General features: G+C 37.7%; 1 long non-coding RNA gene across 1 annotated transcript; it reads left to right on the forward strand.

Moving 5' to 3' along the window:
* Positions 1 to 1265: 1265 nt before the first annotated feature.
* On the forward strand, positions 1266 to 5470 carry LOC140226005 (uncharacterized). Its single transcript, XR_011900805.1, has 2 exons — positions 1266 to 2972; positions 3589 to 5470. It is a non-coding gene; the product is annotated as an uncharacterized lncRNA (long non-coding RNA).
* Positions 5471 to 5708: the final 238 nt, after the last annotated feature.

Below are 5708 nucleotides of genomic sequence, written 5' to 3' on the forward strand. Positions count from 1 at the left end.
TTTCAGTTGTCTTAAACAGAGTATAAGCAGCAAATTATTATTACATCTCTGTCAACCATAGCAAATCTCTGAGTTCATCATATTTTAAATGAAAACATTCTCCGTACAGAAAGTAGTTGCTACCTACTGGTACAATTATTAAATTATCGTTAAATAGTGGGCATTGTCTTGGGAATGCCATGGTTGTAGAAATTTCAGTGCACTAATGAAGACTTATTCTGTGATAACTGATGACATGAAACATTTTAGTGGCCCTCACTTGTGAACTTCGGTGAGTAATTCAACTTAATTCTATGATCCATAACGAAACAGCAAATAGTTGCTGATTGTCAATGATCAAAGGCTTACAGATTACCATGTTTATTCTTGTGGTGGTCTCTAGTGTTTCGCGGTGTTCCAATGCATGTTCTCTGCTATTCCGTTACGCTCCCTTGAAATTCCATGTAGCCACCACGGAATCTCCTGCTGCCACCATGGAATCCCATGCAGTCTCCACGGAAACCCAAAGAGTCACCATGGAGTTCCGTGCCTCCTCCATGGAGTCTTCATGGAGTCTCCATGGAGTTCCGTGTCTTCACCATGGGATTCCATGAGAAACAGCACGGAATACCATGGAATTCCATGAAAAATTTTTAGCAGGGTATCCATTAACAATGTCATAAAATAGATTTAAAATAACGCTTATTCATTAGCTCTTGAATGGTTTTTTCTCTCACATTTTGACTCTTTTCGATTGTATCTGCAAGCGATTCCTCGTAAAATAGCTGTTATGTAGAATGTACAGTGTAAATCGCCTTGTCCTCTCCCACACAGGTATTCGCCCATAGGCAACGATACGTTTTCACTCCAACCAAACCCTCAGTCCGTCACAGACTCATTAATGCAGCGGATATACTCTGGAGCGGAATTTCGGTATGGCAGAAGTCAGCCTCTACACCAGCTGACTATAATAGACTATTATAGACGAATATTCCTATCGGGAAAAATAAACGATATAAAATGCATCTTAACAACAAAATAATGCATACAATTTTTTTACTGTCGTGTTTTTTTTACTGTGTTTTTTACGCCATTTAAACAGGATATTTTTGCAAATTGTTGTTGTTGTTGTTGTTGTACGTACATTTTTTTAAAAAATGAAATTGTTTGCTCCTGATATGGATTACACGGTGACTACGTTAGATTGGGTTCATGGTGGTTGAAACAATGGTTCATCGCTTCCAATGACGTCACAAGCTTCATACCAATGAGAAATGGTGTGCTTATCAAGAGTGGCGGTAGCCACCCCCGGTCGAGGAAAATGACGTCCTACTAAAGTCCCGATAACAAACGGGTGGCCGACACTCTTAGTCACAGGCAACTCCCTTAATCTGAAAATTGATTCGATTTAGAATGGAATTCAGAGCAAACGGCGGCACGGATTCCAACGATCTTGGTGTCTATGGACGCAGCTAAGTTAGCCGGATGGCGTTTAAGGGTTTCATTAAGATCCATCGAGTTTTCAAAAAGTTATAAGCACTTAATGACCCAAAACAAGGAAAATTTTACTTTTTACTTTGCCGGGAAATTTGAATTTCAAGAATCCAGGGTCCTGAGAAAGTCACTCAAACTCCGCGATAACGGTAAACCTTAGACCCATAAAAGTGGGTACCTAAAGAATCGTCATGTTACCGTGTCCATGGGTTTTTACAGTTTTCTAACATTCCTAGTGAACCAAAAGAGAAATTACGGAAAATACGACTAAACTGCCCGTCATGACCATCTTTAACAACAGATTTCTCGCTTACCCGGCCGCAGATTGTAATGGAGCCTATGTAAAGGGCACTCCGTGAAGATGTGAGGATTTCATTTTGCCACATAAAAAAGCGCTTTATCTCACGGATAATCCAGCATCCGCTTACATCCTTCAAAATTTTAGCTATAATTTTTGAATTTAGAAAAAAACCAGTAATATAATGGTTCAACGCCATTGGTTCATTCTGTTCAGGTTCGTCCGAGTTTCGGGAACGAAATTCCTGTCGTCGTTATCAACCTCCATCTACTGTATTTATTTGTGAATAATGAACAGATTTAATTTAAAAGTTCAATTCATTTTAGATCCTAACTAATATTACACACTTATATTATTACGCCCACTTCTATCCCGATACACTACTTCATTGGTTTCTTAAAAATCTCAAGTGATTTCTGGTCGGTCGTTACCAACCTCTTTAACTAGTTGTGGTTGTGAATAGATTTACCTAATTTGGATAAGAGTTTAATTCTTTGTAGATGCTAACTACTATATGTACGTACTCTTATTATTACGTCTCACGTGTTCTACTGGAGCCCGATATACCTTAATTTCTCTTAAAATGTTCAAGTGATATCTTTATTTTATTGAACGATATGTGACAAAATTTTAAGTGAGGTTATGTCGTCATGTTTATGTCAGTACCTGACCGAAGCGATAGATGTAATTCCGGTAAATTACGTCAAAGAAATTACACCGAAATTGTGCCAAACTCTCCAAAGGAAGCAGCATTTACATCACAGAATGTATTCTCACTACTAAAGTCTAATAATTACTGGAATATGAGCCTCGGTCTTCACATGCGACTGTCACTGAACTTCGACCAAAATTTATTCGCTCTATATCTTGCCATCAACCTATGTGCTCTGGAGTGATTATGCTTCTCTGAAGTGTATGTTATTTACATTAAGAACATGTTTCCTTCATGATTTATCTTGGAATCCTCCTATCTCTTCTACCGTTCTTGTTACGCGCGGCTTGCGTACCTGAGTATGTGAGGCACAATTCCATCCCTTTTCGGAACAGTTCAATCATAGGTCAACTGAATGTCACATAATCAAAGGTCTTTGACTGTGAGCATTTGCTCAAATTGGTTTCTTCTGAGTCTCTTTGATTTTGCGTCAGGAGTTGTTAGAAACATCATTTTGCCCAACTTTAGTAACAAGGTCTTTAATGAAAGGTATGTACTCGTATTATTCTCATAATTTCATAAGTTGATGATGAAAACACAATGAAGGCTTCATTTTCTTGCATCGATTACCGTTTGAAATGGGTGCGTCCATTCTTCCTCCGTACAAAAGCGTAACAGAATAAATTGCTTATCTGTTAAGAGGACTACAGTAGTAACATACGTAGGTGCCAGTTCCTACCTAGTTCCATTGGAATAAGTGCGATTGTGTCAATCAAGGCTGAATACAATTATATTAACAATTATCTTTTTATCCAGCCAGAAGTATGTCTTCATGATCCTTACTTTGTCTATGAGCCTTGCCTGATCGCATCAGCCCCAGTAAGTGAGAGGATATACCCACCTAAATCGGAATGGAAAGCTTTGTTTAAATCGCCGTCCCTCTTTCTTGCTGCTTATGTAAGGGGATAATCTCCACCCTGTTAATGGATATTTAATCTCAGTTCTCTGTTTTAAATGAGGACCAGTTTGCTAGAGGGAGCCTCTGTGTCATTCACGTATTGAGTGTTTGTTTACATCAAGTCATAAGGTTATGTTTGCACCCACTTATTGCTATTTATACTTATTTCTAGATGTGTTACTGAAGTATTATTCCATTTTGACCTAGCGAGTGCTTTCTAAGCTCAGCTCCCAGCATGTAATTACTCCAGTGAAACAGTGCACGTAAAATATCAGGTGTTCGGAGTTCAGTATTGACCTACCTAGTTTCTGCACCGCTAATCGTCCAAGGCTGAATGTGATTAGATCAATTGGTATCATTTATGAGAAGAAATGGAAAGCTCGCATATCACCTTCCATATATTAACTAAATGCTCTTATCAAGAGATTGCCGTTTCGGTTGATGTCTGTCAGTGAACCTTAAAAACTCAAGGAAACTAAGAGGTAAATTTTGCAATATTTTATCCTTAAAATGCCTGTATTACGACCAAATACTTTCTTCGTGGCTATTGCATTTTTTAAAATAACTTAAGGCATTACCTAGGTGGGCAAGTATATGATTTGACAAATTTTATGGTGAAGCGATATTATTCGAAATTAATCCAAGAGAAAGACAAGCTATTTCATTGCATGCGCAGGTATTTTTTTGCAATGGCCGATACTTAATAAGGTCAGTGAGAAATTCTCTTAATAGGTATTCATTGTCAGAACCTGCAGCCTGATTGTCGAAATTGTGTGTTTCTCGGGTAGACATAGATGACATAGGTCAAAAGGCGGTACGTGATTGGTCGGCGCTATGTCTTGTCGCTGTTTTGTCGTGCCTCTGATGGGTGGAACCCTAGACAAGCTAAAGGCATCTCTTAAGTTTCTGACAGTATGTTGTCCATTCCACCAGACAAAGGCACGATAAAGCAGCGATAAGACATATTTGATCAATAACGCTCCACCTTTTAACCAATGTCATCTGTGTCTACCTTTCAAACACAAACTTTCAACAATCAGGCTGCTGGCACCCTCAAGTTAGGAAGATCATTTTATGCGATAAGTATGCCTGTTGCCAAATTTTCAATGAGAAATTAAGTATTCAGGGGAAATGAAAATATTTCTCATTTCATTGCAATCATCGACAATTTTTCTTTTACAATGCTCCTTAGAGTATGGTGTACCTAGAGTCTGTAGGAACAAAGTTTGGATGTTTGGATGCTCTAAAGAATAATAATCCCAAAAGTCATGAAAATACCTAGCTGGTTTAAAGTCATGCCACACCAAATAGACTCATTTTGGTAAAATTTGTGCTCTACTACTTCATTCACTGGTTGTTTCATGAATAATTCATCATTCCATACAGAGTACCTATGATTTATAAGGCAACGCTCTCATGAATTTCCATAATCATCTGATAGGTTGCTGAGTGATCAAATTCAGTATCGAAAAACTTGCTGCTAGCATTAATACAAACATAGGTGCGCTTAAGAGGGATGATGTGCGTAGTTGAAACAAATGAGAAAAATTATTTTATCACTTGGAATAAGCTTACAGTGTAATGCCTATGACAATAAGTTATACTCTTTTTCCATTAATTTTCTCACGCAGGTAAATGACAACTCGATAGCTATTTAACCCCTCCCCCTCCCCTGTCACCCTTTTCCTGTGAGCCTTTCCAATAGGTACTGATACATTTGACTACCTTAGGTAGCCCCACTACTTTCAACTACCTATTTCCAGACTGATCACAAAGTCAGTGGGTGCTATTAAAATTTCCGCTGAATGTGTTAGTGCTTTAGCAGATGTTGTTTACTTTCCATTCATTCAGGATTTTCAAATAGCCAATAGTACCTACTTAATATTTTATGGCCACACCTTTCTCCATTCAAAAACGAGCTGATATAAACTACAAAAACCCTCAAAAACATTTTCGGGCAAAAAATCCGGTCGAGGAAATTGACGTGTTACATCTTATTAACCAAAAAAATTCCCTTTCACCCCTCCAAGAAGGTTGATAAAACTAAGTAAGTAACTATGAGATGGCAAAAAGCTCTCTTAAATTCTCAGGGTCCATCAAGGCCACATATGTCCAAAAACTTACTCTATATGGTTTAAAAAAAAGAAACAAAAAATAATCCCTTAACAATAAGAAAATTTAAAAAAAAAAAACAAAAACAAAAACCGATTTTGTGGTTCACAGATATGTACATAAATCATTCGAATGAACTTGAAATCACAAAATCGGTCGAGAAAATTTAAATGAATTTTCTCCTTCAATTATGAGTTCCGCAACAAGCACGACTC

The sequence above is a fragment of the Bemisia tabaci genome, chromosome 1 (genome assembly GCF_918797505.1).
Source record: "Bemisia tabaci chromosome 1, PGI_BMITA_v3".
Lineage (NCBI taxonomy): Eukaryota > Metazoa > Arthropoda > Insecta > Hemiptera > Aleyrodidae > Bemisia > Bemisia tabaci.